The following is a 15689-nucleotide window of genomic DNA, read 5'->3' as shown; positions in this document are numbered from 1 at the left end:
TGTTACATGAGGAGCAACGAACCCAGGCTGAAAGACAGCAAACTCAAATTCAAATGTTGTGCGATGAGTTACAAGCGCTTAAAAAATCTGAGCCAGAGCGGGAAAGGCTACTAAAGCTCACCCCAGCAGATGATATAGAAGCATTCCTTTGCACGTTTGAGCGTACGGCCACGTGGTTGGGATGGCCTATGGAGGAATGGTCTGACAGGCTGTCTCCCTGTTTAACAGGGGAGGCACATCAGGCGTATGTGGACATGACTATGGCTGAGGCACGCTCCTATCCTGGCCTGAAAAAGGCTATACTGGATAGGATTGGAGTGATGGGGCCCAGCAAAGCCCAGGAATTCCATGACTGATAACTGGAGGGCTCTGAGCCTCCCAGGATTCAGCTGGCCAAACTAGCCCGACTGGCAAGGGCCTGGTTGCAGCCGGATAAAAACTCTACAGTACAGATTGTGGAAGTAGTCACACTGGACCAGGCTATGCGGGTGTTAGACCGCTCGGTGCAGCAGTGGGCCCTTCAGGCTGATCCCTAGACATTTGAGGAGGTGACAGTCGTGATTGAGCGGCACCTGATGCTGGGAAAGCTGAATATAGCCAGGTCAGGATACGAGCCACCACCTAAACCCAGAGCTCAGGTCCCAGTAGTTAAAACAAAGGCTCCACCTCCCTTGGTGTGCTTTGAGTGCGGCGAGCCTGGTCATGTGCGGCAGGACTGCCCGAAACAGGGCGAGCCAATGGATTGCAGTGTGGGGAAAATGGCATTCCGGGTGCAGGTACAGGTGGACAGCCGGGAGATTTGGACCCTGGTGGATACCGGCAGTGAGCTCACCATTGTCGCGGCCAATGTGGTTCCTCTTGGGGCTGACAAGGTCTAGTGTCCTGTCAGGGTGTTGTGCATCCATGGCGATGTGGAGGAGTGCCCACGTGTCTACTTACCCCTGACCGTTCAAGGTCGGTTGTTAGTGGCGGTGACCTCCAGACCCCCGTATCCACTGATCCTGGGACGGGACTTTCCATTGCTGCAGGAGCTGGTTACCTGGCATACTACCAACAAACCGTCAACCACTGAAATAACTCAGAAGCCAGAGACCAGAGACTACCAAAGTTTAGCATCTGAGAGAGAGGCTGCCGGTCCCAGACCACCCCAAGGGACTGAGTCCGAGGCCCATTGGACCCAGTTGGTGAGAAGATATCACTGCAGGACTTTGGGAGAGATCAACAGATGACAGCAATTTGGCACACGTCTTTGAGACTGTTAAAGTAGTTAACGGCAGTGTAGTGTCACACGGCATGTACTTACCGCCGCGGGTACCGCCGTTCGGCCGCAGCCGGTGGGCTGTCTGCGACGGCTCTGTGGCTGCATGGGGATGCGGCTGGGTCGGACAGCATGAGTGCGGCTTCCTGGAGGCTGGAGGGAGGACCTAGTGGCCAGCAGCTCCCTGGTTTGTCTGCAGTGCTGGGAGCGGCCATGTTGGAGACCAAGGGTAGTACCAATTAGCGCGATGGGTGAGTGCCAGCCAATCCTTTTTTCCTGTTGTCTATAAATAGGCTGGGATTATTGCATTCTGTGCCAGTGCTTTGTTGTGGTTACTCTGTAACTAGTAGTGATGAGCACCGGAAATTTTTCGGGTTTTGTGTTTTGGTTTTGGGTTCGGTTCCGCGGCCGTGTTTTGGGTTCGAACGCGTTTTGGAAAAACCTCACCGAATTTTTTTTGTCGGATTCGGGTGTGTTTTGGATTCGGGTGTTTTTTTTCAAAAAACCCTAAAAAACTGCTTAAATCATAGAATTTGGGGGTCATTTTGATCCCAAAGTATTATTAACCTCAATAACCATAATTTCCACTCATTTTCAGTCTATTCTGAACACCTCACACCTCACAATATTATTTTTAGTCCTAAAATTTGCACCGAGGTCGCTGAATGACTAAGCTCAGCGACCCAAGTGGCCGACACAAACACCTGGCCCATCTAGGAGTGGCACTGCAGTGTCACGCTGGATGGCCCTTCAAAAAACTACTCCCCAAACAGCACATGACGCAAAGAAGAAAAAAAAGAGGCGCAATGAGGTAGCTGTGTGAGTAAGCTAAGCGACCCTAGTGGCCGACACAAACACCTGGCCCATCTAGGAGTGGCACTGCAGTGTCACGCAGGATGGCCCTTCCAAAAAACACCCCCCAAACAGCACATGACGCAAAGAAAAAAAGAGGCGCAATGAGGTAGCTGTGTGACTAAGCTAAGCGACCCTAGTGGCCGACACAAACACCTGGCCCATCTAGGAGTGGCACTGCAGTGTCACGCAGGATGGCCCTTCAAAAAACTACTCCCCAAACAGCACATGACGCAAAGAAGAAAAAAAAGATGCGCAATGAGGTAGCTGTGTGACTAAGATAAGCGACCCTAGTGGCCGACACAAACACCTGGCCCATCTAGGAGTGGCACTGCAGTGTCACGCAGGATGGCCCTTCCAAAAAACACCCCCCAAACAGCACATGACGCAAAGAAAAAAAGCGGCGCAATGAGGTAGCTGTGTGACTAAGATAAGCGACCCAAGTGGCCGACACAAACACCTGGCCCATCTAGGAGTGGCACTGCAGTGTCACGCAGGATGGCCCTTCCAAAAACTACTCCCCAAACAGCACATGACGCAAAGAAAAATGAAAGAAAAAAGAGGTGCAAGATGGAATTGTCCTTGGGCCCTCCCACCCACCCTTATGTTGTATAAACAGGACATGCACACTTTAACCAACCCATCATTTCAGTGACAGGGTCTTCCACACGACTGTGACTGAAATGACGGGTTGGTTTGGACCCCCACCAAAAAAGAAGCAATTAATCTCTCCTTGCACAAACTGGCTCTACAGAGGCAAGATGTCCACCTCATCATCCTCCGATATATCACCGTGTACATCCCCCTCCTCACAGATTATCAATTCGTCCCCACTGGAATCCACCATCTCAGCTCCCTGTGTACTTTGTGGAGGCAATTGCTGCTGGTGAATGTCTCCACGGAGGAATTGATTATAATTCATTTTAATGAACATCATCTTCTCCACATTTTCTGGATGTAACCTCGTACGCCGATTGCTGACAAGGTGAGCGGCGGCACTAAACACTCTTTCGGAGTACACACTTGTGGGAGGGCAACTTAGGTAGAATAAAGCCAGTTTGTGCAAGGGCCTCCAAATTGCCTCTTTTTCCTGCCAGTATAAGTACGGACTGTCTGACGTGCCTACTTGGATGCGGTCACTCATATAATCCTCCACCATTCTTTCAATGGGGAGAGAATCATATGCAGTGACAGTAGACGACATGTCCGTAATCGTTGTCAGGTCCTTCAGTCCGGACCAGATGTCAGCATCAGCAGTCGCTCCAGACTGCCCTGCATCACCGCCAGCGGGTGGGCTCGGAATTCTGAGCCTTTTCCTCGCACCCCCAGTTGCGGGAGAATGTGAAGGAGGAGATGTTGACAGGTCGCGTTCCGCTTGACTTGACAATTTTCTCACCAGCAGTTCTTTGAACTAGTGATGAGCGGGTTCGGTTCCTCCGAATCCGAACCCGCCCGAACTTCAGCTTTTTTCTCACGGGTCCGAGCGACTTGGATCCTCCCGTCTTGCTCGGTTAACCCGAGCGCGCCCGAACGTCATCATCCCGCTGTCGGATTCTCGCGAGACTCGGATTCTATATAAGGAGCCGCGCGTCGCCGACATTTTCACACGTGCATTGAGATTGATAGGGAGAGGACGTGGCTGGCGTCCTCTCCGTTTATAGAGAAGAGACTAGAGTAGAGAGAGAGACACAGTATTTAGTAATTTTGGGGAGCATTAGGAGTACTACTACTTGCTGAAGTGATAGTGTGACTGTATATCTGACTTGTGGGGGAGACAGTGGGGAGCAGTTAGAGTCTGAGAGCAGGACTACATATTTTAACGTACAGTGCACACTTTTGCTGCCAGAGTGCCACACTGCCATTGTGACCACACTGACCACCAGTATATTGTGATTGTCTGCTTAGGAGTACTACTTGCAAGTTGCTGATAGTGTGACCAGTGACCTGACCACCAGTTTAATTATTCACCACCAGTTTAATATATATATATAATTGTATATATATATAATTGTATACCACCTACCCGTGTTTTTTTTTTCTTTCTTCTTGATACATACTATAGTAGCTTACTGTAGCAGTCTGCGGTGCTGAGCTGACAGTGTCCAGCAGGTCCGTCATCAGTCATTACATAATAAATATATATACCTGTCCGGCTGCAGTACTAGTGATATTATATATATATATATTAATTTAATCTCATTATCATCCAGTCTATATTAGCAGCAGACACAGTACGGTAGTCCACGGCTGTAGCTACCTCTGTGTCGGCAGTCGCTCGTCCATCCATAATTGTATACCACCTACCCGTGTTTTTTTTTTCTTTCTTTCTTCTTGATACATACTACTATAGTAGCTTACTGTAGCAGTCTGCGGTGCTGAGCTGACAGTGTCCAGCAGGTCCGTCATCAGTCATTACATAATAAATATATATACCTGTCCGGCTGCAGTACTAGTGATATTATATATATATATATTAATTTCATCTCATTATCATCCAGTCTATATTAGCAGCAGACACAGTACGGTAGTCCACGGCTGTAGCTACCTCTGTGTCGGCAGTCGCTCGTCCATCCATAATTGTATACCACCTACCCGTGGTTTTTTTTTTCTTTCTTCTTGATACATACTACTATAGTAGCTTACTGTAGCAGTCTGCGGTGCTGAGCTGACAGTGTCCAGCAGGTCCGTCATCAGTCATTACATAATAAATATATATACCTGTCCGGCTGCAGTACTAGTGATATTATATATATATATATATATATATATTAATTTCATCTCATTATCATCCAGTCTATATCAGCAGCAGACACAGTACGGTAGTGCACGGCTGTAGCTACCTCTGTGTCGGCAGTCGCTCGTCCATCCATAATTGTATACCACCTACCCGTGGTTTTTTTTTTCTTTCTTCTTGATACATACTACTATAGTAGCTTCATGTAGCAGTCTGCGGTGCTGAGCTGACAGTGTCCAGCAGGTCCGTCATTACATAATAAATATATATACCTGTCCGGCTGCAGTACTAGTGATATTATATATATATATATATATATATATATATATATATTAATTTAATCTCATTATCATCCAGTCTATATTAGCAGCAGACAGTACGGTAGTCCACGGCTGTAGCTACCTCTGTGTCGGCAGTCGCTCGTCCATCCATAATTGTATACCACCTACCCGTGTTTTTTTTTTCTTTTTCTTTCTTCTTGATACATACTACTATAGTAGCTTACTGTAGCAGTCTGCGGTGCTGGGCTGACAGTGTCCAGCAGGTCCGTCATCAGTCATTACATAATAAATATATATACCTGTCCGGCTGCAGTACTAGTGATATTATATATATTAATTTCATCTCATTATCATCCAGTCTATATTAGCAGCAGACACAGTACGGTAGTCCACGGCTGTAGCTACCTCTGTGTCGGCAGTCGCTCGTCCATCCATAATTGTATACCACCTACCCGTGGTTTTTTTTTTTCTTTCTTCTTGATACATACTACTATAGTAGCTTACTGTAGCAGTCTGCGGTGCTGAGCTGACAGTGTCCAGCAGGTCCGTCATCAGTCATTACATAATAAATATATATACCTGTCCGGCTGCAGTACTAGTGATATTATATATATATATATATATATATATATATATTAATTTCATCTCATTATCATCCAGTCTATATTAGCAGCAGACACAGTACAGTAGTCCACGGCTGTAGCTACCTCTGTGTCGGCAGTCGCTCGTCCATCCATAAGTATACTAGTATCCATCTATCTCCATTGTTTACCTGAGGTGCCTTTTAGTTGTGCCTATTAAAATATGGAGAACAAAAATGTTGAGGTTCCAAAAATAGGGAAAGATCAAGATCCACTTCCACCTCGTGCTGAAGCTGCTGCCACTAGTCATGGCCGAGACGATGAAATGCCATCAACGTCGTCTGCCAAGGCCGATGCCCAATGTCTTAGTACAGAGCATGTAAAATCCAAAACACCAAATATCAGTAAAAAAAGGACTCCAAAATCTAAAATAAAATTGTCGGAGGAGAAGCGTAAACTTGCCAATATGCCATTTACCACACGGAGTGGCAAGGAACGGCTGAGGCCCTGGCCTATGTTCATGGCTAGTGGTTCAGCTTCACATGAGGATGGAAGCACTCAGCCTCTCGCTAGAAAAATGAAACGACTCAAGCTGGCAAAAGCACAGCAAAGAACTGTGCGTTCTTCGAAATCCCAAATCCACAAGGAGAGTCTAATTGTGTCGGTTGCGATGCCTGACCTTCCCAACACTGGACGTGAAGAGCATGCGCCTTCCACCATTTGCACGCCCCCTGCAAGTGCTGGAAGGAGCACCCGCAGTCCAGTTCCTGATAGTCAGATTGAAGATGTCAGTGTTGAAGTACACCAGGATGAGGAGGATATGGGTGTTGCTGGTGCTGGGGAGGAAATTGACCAGGAGGATTCTGATGGTGAGGTGGTTTGTTTAAGTCAGGCACCCGGGGAGACACCTGTTGTCCGTGGGAGGAATATGGCCATTGACATGCCTGGTGAAAATACCAAAAAAATCAGCTCTTCGGTGTGGAAGTATTTCAACAGAAATGCGGACAACAGGTGTCAAGCCGTGTGTTGCCTTTGTCAAGCTGTAATAAGTAGGGGTAAGGACGTTAACCACCTCGGAACATCCTCCCTTATACGTCACCTGCAGCGCATTCATCATAAGTCAGTGACAAGTTCAAAAACTTTGGGCGACAGCGGAAGCAGTCCACTGACCAGTAAATCCCTTCCTCTTGTAACCAAGCTCACGCAAACCACCCCACCAACTCCCTCAGTGTCAATTTCCTCCTTCCCCAGGAATGGCAATAGTCCTGCAGGCCATGTCACTGGCAATTCTGACGAGTCCTCTCCTGCCTGGGATTCCTCCGATGCATCCTTGCGTGTAACGCCTACTGCTGCTGGCGCTGCTGTTGTTGCTGCTGGGAGTCGATGGTCATCCCAGAGGGGAAGTCGTAAGCCCACTTTTACTACTTCCACCAAGCAATTGACTGTCCAACAGTCCTTTGCGAGGAAGATGAAATATCACAGCAGTCATCCTGTTGCAAAGCGGATAACTGAGGCCTTGACAACTATGTTGGTGTTAGACGTGCATCCGGTATCCGCCGTTAGTTCACAGGGAACTAGACAATTTCTTGAGGTAGTGTGCCCCCGTTACCAAATACCATCTAGGTTCCACTTCTCTAGGCAGGCGATACCGAGAATGTACACGGACGTCAGAAAAAGACTCACCAGTGTCCTAAAAAATGCAGTTGTACCCAATGTCCACTTAACCACGGACATGTGGACAAGTGGAGCAGGGCAGGGTCAGGACTATATGACTGTGACAGCCCACTGGGTAGATGTATGGACTCCCGCCGCAAGAACAGCAGCGGCGGCACCAGTAGCAGCATCTCGCAAACGCCAACTCTTTCCTAGGCAGGCTACGCTTTGTATCACCGGTTTCCAGAATACGCACACAGCTGAAAACCTCTTACGGCAACTGAGGAAGATCATCGCGGAATGGCTTACCCCAATTGGACTCTCCTGTGGATTTGTGGCATCGGACAACGCCAGCAATATTGTGTGTGCATTAAATATGGGCAAATTCCAGCACGTCCCATGTTTTGCACATACCTTGAATTTTGTGGTGCAGAATTTTTTAAAAAACGACAGGGGCGTGCAAGAGATGCTGTCGGTGGCCAGAAGAATTGCGGGACACTTTCGGCGTACAGGCACCACGTACAGAAGACTGGAGCAACACCAAAAACGCCTGAACCTGCCCTGCCATCATCTGAAGCAAGAAGTGGTAACGAGGTGGAATTCAACCCTATATATGCTTCAGAGGTTGGAGGAGCAGCAAAAGGCCATTCAAGCCTATACAATTCAGCACGATATAGGAGGTGGAATGCACCTGTCTCAAGCGCAGTGGAGAATGATTTCAACGTTGTGCAAGGTTCTGCTGCCCTTTGAACTTGCCACACGTGAAGTCAGTTCAGACACTGCCAGCCTGAGTCAGGTCATTCCCCTCATCAGGCTTTTGCAGAAGAAGCTGGAGACATTGAAGGAGGAGCTAACACGGAGCGATTCCGCTAGGCATGTGGGACTTGTGGATGGAGCCCTTAATTCGCTTAACAAGGATTCACGGGTGGTCAATCTGTTGAAATCAGATCACTACATTTTGGCCACCGTTCTCGATCCTAGATTTAAAACCTACCTTGGATTTCTCTTTCCGGCAGACACAAGTCTGCTGGGGTTCAAAGACCTGCTGGTGAGAAAATTGTCAAGTCAAGCGGAACGCGACCTGTCAACATCTCCTCCTTCACATTCTCCCGCAACTGGGGGTGCTAGGAAAAGGCTCAGAATTCCGAGCCCACCCGCTGGCGGTGATGCAGGGCAGTCTGGAGCGACTGCTGATGCTGACATCTGGTCCGGACTGAAGGACCTGACAACGATTACGGACATGTCGTCTACTGTCACTGCATATGATTCTCTCCCCATTGAAAGAATGGTGGCGGATTATATGAGTGACCGCATCCAAGTAGGCACGTCAGACAGTCCGTACTTATACTGGCAGGAAAAAGAGGCAATTTGGAGGCCCTTGCACAAACTGGCTTTATTCTACCTAAGTTGCCCTCCCACAAGTGTGTACTCCGAAAGAGTGTTTAGCGCCGCCGCTCACCTTGTCAGCAATCGGCGTACAAGGTTACATCCAGAAAATGTGGAGAAGATGATGTTCATTAAAATTAATTATAATCAATTCCTCCGTGGAGACTTTGACCAGCAGCAATTGCCTCCACAAAGTACACAGGGAGCTGAGATGGTGGATTCCAATGGGGACGAATTGATAATCTGTGAGGAGGGGGATGTACACGGTGATATATCGGAGGATGATGATGAGGTGGACATCTTGCCTCTGTAGAGCCAGTTTGTACAAGGAGAGATTAATTGCTTCTTTTTTGGTGGGGGTCCAAACCAACCCGTCATTTCAGTCACAGTCGTGTGGCAGACCCTGTCACTGTAAATGATGGGTTGGTTAAAGTGTGCATGTCCTGTTTATACAACATAAGGGTGGGTGGGAGGGCCCAAGGACAACTCCATCTTGCACCTCTTTTTTCTTTAATTTTTCTTTGCGTCATGTGCTGTTTGGGGAGTGTTTTTTGGAAGGGCCATCCTGCGTGACACTGCAGTGCCACTCCTAGATGGGCCAGGTGTTTGTGTCGGCCACTAGAGTCGCTTAGCTTACTCACACAGCTACCTCATTGCGCCTCTTTTTTTCTTTGCGTCATGTGCTGTTTGGGGAGTGTTTTTTGGAAGGGCCATCCTGCGTGACACTGCAGTGCCACTCCTAGATGGGCCAGGTGTTTGTTTCGGCCACTAGGGTCGCTTAGCTTACTCACACAGCTACCTCATTGCGCCTCTTTTTTTCTTTGCGTCATGTGCTGTTTGGGGAGTGTTTTTTGGAAGGGCCATCCTGCGTGACACTGCAGTGCCACTCCTAGATGGGCCAGGTGTTTGTGTCGGCCACTAGGGTCGCTTATCTTACTCACACAGCTACCTCATTGCGCCTCTTTTTTTCTTTGCGTCATGTGCTGTTTGGGGAGTGTTTTTTGGAAGGGCCATCCTGCGTGACACTGCAGTGCCACTCCTAGATGGGCCAGGTGTTTGTGTCGGCCACTAGGGTCGCTTAGCTTACTCACACAGCTACCTCATTGCACCTCTTTTTTTCTTTGCGTCATGTGCTGTTTGGGGAGTGTTTTTTGGAAGGGCCATCCTGCGTGACACTGCAGTGCCACTCCTAGATGGGCCAGGTGTTTGTGTCGGCCACTAGGGTCTCTTAGCTTACTCACACAGCTACCTCATTGCGCCTCTTTTTTTCTTTGCGTCATGTGCTGTTTGGGGAGTGTTTTTTGGAAGGGCCATCCTGCGTGACACTGCAGTGCCACTCCTAGATGGGCCAGGTGTTTGTGTCGGCCACTAGGGTCGCTTAGCTTACTCACACAGCTACCTCATTGCGCCTCTTTTTTTCTTTGCATCATGTGCTGTTTGGGGAGTGTTTTTTGGAAGGGCCATCCTGCGTGACACTGCAGTGCCACTCCTAGATGGGCCAGGTGTTTGTGTCGGCCACTAGGGTCGCTTAGCTTACTCACACAGCTACCTCATTGCGCCTCTTTTTTTCTTTGCGTCATGTGCTGTTTGGGGAGTGTTTTCTGGAAGGGCCATCCTGCGTGACACTGCAGTGACACTCCTAGATGGGCCAGGTGTTTGTGTCGGCCACTAGGGTCGCTTAGCTTACTCACACAGCTACCTCATTGCACCTCTTTTTTTCTTTGCGTCATGTGCTGTTTGGGGAGTGTTTTTTGGAAGGGCCATCCTGCGTGACACTGCAGTGCCACTCCTAGATGGGCCAGGTGTTTGTGTCGGCCACTAGGGTCGCTTAGCTTACTCACACAGCTACCTCATTGCGCCTCTTTTTTTCTTTGCGTCATGTGCTGTTTGGGGAGTGTTTTTTGGAAGGGCCATCCTGCATGACACTGCAGTGCCACTCCTAGATGGGCCAGGTGTTTGTGTCGGCCACTAGGGTCGCTTAGCTTACTCACACAGCTACCTCATTGCGCCTCTTTTTTTCTTTGCGTCATGTGCTGTTTGGGGAGTGTTTTTTGGAAGGGCCATCCTGCGTGACACTGCACTACTGCAGTGCCACTCCTAGATGGGCCAGGTGTTTGTGTCGGCCACTAGGGTCGCTTAGCTTACTCACACAGCTACCTCATTGCGCCTCTTTTTTTCTTTGCGTCATGTGCTGTTTGGGGAGTGTTTTTTGGAAGGGCCATCCTGCGTGACACAGCAGTGCCACTCCTAGATGGGCCAGGTGTTTGTGTCGGCCACTAGGGTCGCTTAGCTTACTCACACAGCTACCTCATTGCGCCTCTTTTTTTCTTTGCGTCATGTGCTGTTTGGGGAGTGTTTTTTGGAAGGGCCATCCTGCATGACACTGCAGTGCCACTCCTAGATGGGCCAGGTGTTTGTGTCGGCCACTAGGGTCGCTTAGCTTACTCACACAGCTACCTCATTGCGCCTCTTTTTTTCTTTGCATCATGTGCTGTTTGGGGAGTGTTTTTTGGAAGGGCCATCCTGCGTGACACTGCAGTGCCACTCCTAGATGGGCCAGGTGTTTGTGTCGGCCACTAGGGTCGCTTATCTTACTCACACAGCTACCTCATTGCGCCTCTTTTTTTCTTTGCGTCATGTGCTGTTTGGGGAGTGTTTTTTGGAAGGGCCATCCTGCGTGACACTGCAGTGACACTCCTAGATGGGCCAGGTGTTTGTGTCGGCCACTAGGGTCGCTTAGCTTACTCACACAGCTACCTCATTGCACCTCTTTTTTTCTTTGCGTCATGTGCTGTTTGGGGAGTGTTTTTTGGAAGGGCCATCCTGCGTGACACTGCAGTGCCACTCCTAGATGGGCCAGGTGTTTGTGTCGGCCACTAGGGTCGCTTAGCTTACTCACACAGCTACCTCATTGCGCCTCTTTTTTTCTTTGCGTCATGTGCTGTTTGGGGAGTGTTTTTTGGAAGGGCCATCCTGCATGACACTGCAGTGCCACTCCTAGATGGGCCAGGTGTTTGTGTCGGCCACTAGGGTCGCTTAGCTTACTCACACAGCTACCTCATTGCGGCTCTTTTTTTCTTTGCGTCATGTGCTGTTTGGGGAGTGTTTTTTGGAAGGGCCATCCTGCGTGACACTGCACTACTGCAGTGCCACTCCTAGATGGGCCAGGTGTTTGTGTCGGCCACTAGGGTCGCTTAGCTTACTCACACAGCTACCTCATTGCGCCTCTTTTTTTCTTTGCGTCATGTGCTGTTTGGGGAGTGTTTTTTGGAAGGGCCATCCTGCGTGACACTGCAGTGCCACTCCTAGATGGGCCAGGTGTTTGTGTCGGCCACTAGGGTCGCTTAGCTTACTCACAGCTACCTCATTGCGCCTCTTTTTTTCTTTGCGTCATGTGCTGTTTGGGGAGTGTTTTTTGGAAGGGCCATCCTGCGTGACACTGCAGTGCCACTCCTAGATGGGCCAGGTGTTTGTGTCGGCCACTAGGGTCGCTTATCTTACTCACACAGCTACCTCATTGCGTCTCTTTTTTTCTTTGCGTCATGTGCTGTTTGGGGAGTGTTTTTTGGAAGGGCCATCCTGCGTGACACTGCAGTGCCACTCCTAGATGGGCCAGGTGTTTGCGTCGGCCACTAGGGTCGCTTAGCTTAGTCATCCAGCGACCTCGGTGCAAATTTTAGGACTAAAAATAATATTGTGAGGTGTGAGGTATTCAGAATAGACTGAAAATGAGTGGAAATTATGGTTTTTGAGGTTAATAATACTTTGGGATCAAAATGACCCCCAAATTCTATGATTTAAGCTGTTTTTTAGTGTTTTTTGAAAAAAACACCCGAATCCAAAACACACCCGAATCCGACAAACAAAATTTGGTGAGGTTTTGCCAAAACGCGGTCGAAACCAAAACACGGCCGCGGAACCGAACCCAAAACCAAAACCCGAAAAATTTCAAGTGCACATCTCTACTTTGAACCCCAGCAGACTTGTGTCTGCCGGAAAGAGAGATCCAAGGTAGGTTTTAAATCTAGGATCGAGCACGGTGGCCAAAATGTAGTGCTCTGATTTCAACAGATTGACCACCCGTGAATCCTTGTTAAGCGAATTATGGGCTCCATCCACAAGTCCCACATGCCTAGCGGAATCGCTCCGTGTTAGCTCCTCCTTCAATGTCTCCAGCTTCTACTGCAAAAGCCTGATGAGGGGAATGACCTGACTCAGGCTGGCAGTGTCTGAACTGACTTCACGTGTGGCAAGTTCAAAAGGTTGCAGAACCTTGCACAACGTTGAAATCATTCTCCACTGCGCTTGAGACAGGTGCATTCCACCTCCTATATCGTGCTCAGTTGTATAGGCTTGAATTGCCTTTTGCTGCTCCTCCAACCTCTGAAGCATATAGAGGGTTGAATTCCACCTCGTTACCACTTCTTGCTTCAGATGATGGCAGGGCAGGTTCAGGCGTTTTTGGTGGTGCTCCAGTCTTCTGTACGTGGTGCCTGTACGCCGAAAGTGTTCCGCAATTCTTCTGGCCACCGACAGCATCTCTTGCACGCCCCTGTCGTTTTTTAAATAATTCTGCACCACCAAATTCAAGGTATGTGCAAAACATGGGACGTGCTGGAATTTGCCCAGATTTAATGCACACACAATATTGCTGGCGTTGTCCGATGCCACAAATCCACAGGAGAGTCCAATTGGGGTAAGCCATTCCGCGATGATCTTCCTCAGTTGCCGTAAGAGGTTTTCAGCTGTGTGCGTATTCTGGAAAGCGGTGATACAAAGCGTAGCCTGCCTAGGAAAGAGTTGGCGTTTGCGAGATGCTGCTACTGGTGCCGCCGCTGCTGTTCTTGCGGCGGGAGTCCATACATCTACCCAGTGGGCTGTCACAGTCATATAGTCCTGAGCCTGCCCTGCTCCACTTGTCCACATGTCCGTGGTTAAGTGGACATTGGGTACAACTGCATTTTTTTTTTTTTAATAGAGTAATTTTTATTCAACAGCGTTTTTATATATACAGACATTTCAGTGTACACTGGGAAGCACATTTGGAATTACACGTTGTTCAAAGCATTTTTGTCACCAAGGATATACATATACACATACTGATACGAATGACATATCCCGTGCACTGGCGTGCGCAGCTCATTTTATTAGGGGGTGCACCGTCGGAGGGGTGTGTCTAGCATCGCCTTTTGGGCGTGTCTAGCACCATCTATCGATGGTCCACGCATATAAAATATCCACCTTTGTACCAATCCTAATAAAGCAGGTACATTGTCAGATGTTGTGGTGTGCACCAAACAAACACCCCTGATGGCACTCACTGCAATTACACTGCTCCTCCTCAGCCTCGTCTGGCTCCCCCTCTCTTTCCCCTGCAAGCTGCAGCAGCTTACTTACAAGTCAGTCACTCACTGGCACTGACAGCAGCAGACTAGTACTGCTGCTGCTGGAAAAACGAGTGACGTGTCAATGCTGCTGCCGACCGCCTGCCAGTATTGAATTTGTCTTCCTAAGAGGAACGCTGGCTGCATGCTGATCCTCATCAGTGGCTGGCGTTGGCATAGCATAGAAGGAGAGAGGTGTGTATGTGGCGGGTGTGACGGGTGGGCATGCAAGCAGCATGACGTAATCACGTCACATCACAGTTTTTGTACATGGAGGTGGAGCTGGGAATTTGAAAGCCGGTGTCAGTGGCACCCTTGATTAACCCAGGCGTCCGGTCAGTAATGTAGTCCTGACGGGGTGCAGCGCAGAGGGGACAGTAATCAGCCTGCTCGGCGATCGCTGCATCAGGCATGTGAGATCGTGGTGCCAGACATTAGGGGGTGCCTGTGCGCACCAGGAACCCCCCCTGCGCACACCTATGATCCCGTGTTGCAGTTCCCGTGCATTCTTCCCACAATATACATATTTTCTGAAGTCTGTAACCAGGTCGTGATTCACATACTTAACATTTTATAATTTTCCCCCACCCAGGACCTGTATTAAAAATACCCCGTCTAGCAGGCCTTGAATAGCCCACAACCCCTCTACCCCCAAACAAACCCCTTAACTAACTTAAGCCTAGTTAACCTAACGTATGTGTGGTGTGGTGTGGCAACTAGATATGTAAACAGCTATGATAGAGGAGAGATGAAGGTCCGGCCCAGCGCTCCAGGGCCCAAATAACACACCGCAGCGAAGGCCGGTGCCCTCTAAGTCCGAAGGGCAAGGGATGAGTATGTGGAATTGATCCAGGGAGACCATATCTTCTCGTATTTGGTAAGGGCATTATATTTCATGTATACATAACGTTCTTTTGTTAGGGTATCATTTACCAAACCTTTAAAAGCATGTATCGTGGGAGGTCGCGGGGCCATCCACGTCCGCGCGATGCACACCTTTGCAAGAGCGCACATGTTGCGGGCGTACAAGTCTTCCCAGCGGGACCTAGAAACGGGGTCTCCCACCCCCAAAATGCAGAATCGCGGAGTCAGCAAACTTCTCTGTATCCCCGTATGTTCCAGAATCGACCCGACCCCAGCCCAGAACACCTGCAGCAGCGGGCATTCCCATGTGAGGTGCCAGAATGTACCTCCGGCAACCCCGCACTTGGGGCAAGCATCAGCGCTATCTGTCCTAAATCTGGCCAGCCTGCTCGGCGTCATGTATGATCTATGCAGAATAAAAAACTGTATCTGTTGAAACCGCAGCGATTTGGTGACCTGGCTCGGGTTACCCAGAGCGCCCTCCCAGTCTTCCCCGTCCATGGGACCCACGTCGCTCTCCCATCTCTCCCTAAGACTCGAGAGCGGGTCTGCATGTGTCGTTTGAAGGAGATACGAGTAGGTAAAAGAGATCACCTTAACTCGACCAAGTGAATGTATAAATGCTTTCATGGGGAAGGGGAAAAGCGTCGGGGAAGAATCTGCGAATTGCGCCTGCAGGGCGTGTCTCAGTTGTAA

This window comes from Pseudophryne corroboree, chromosome 11 (genome assembly GCF_028390025.1).
Source record: "Pseudophryne corroboree isolate aPseCor3 chromosome 11, aPseCor3.hap2, whole genome shotgun sequence".
NCBI classification, from domain to species: domain Eukaryota; kingdom Metazoa; phylum Chordata; class Amphibia; order Anura; family Myobatrachidae; genus Pseudophryne; species Pseudophryne corroboree.
Note: the sequence above shows the minus strand (reverse complement) of the source record.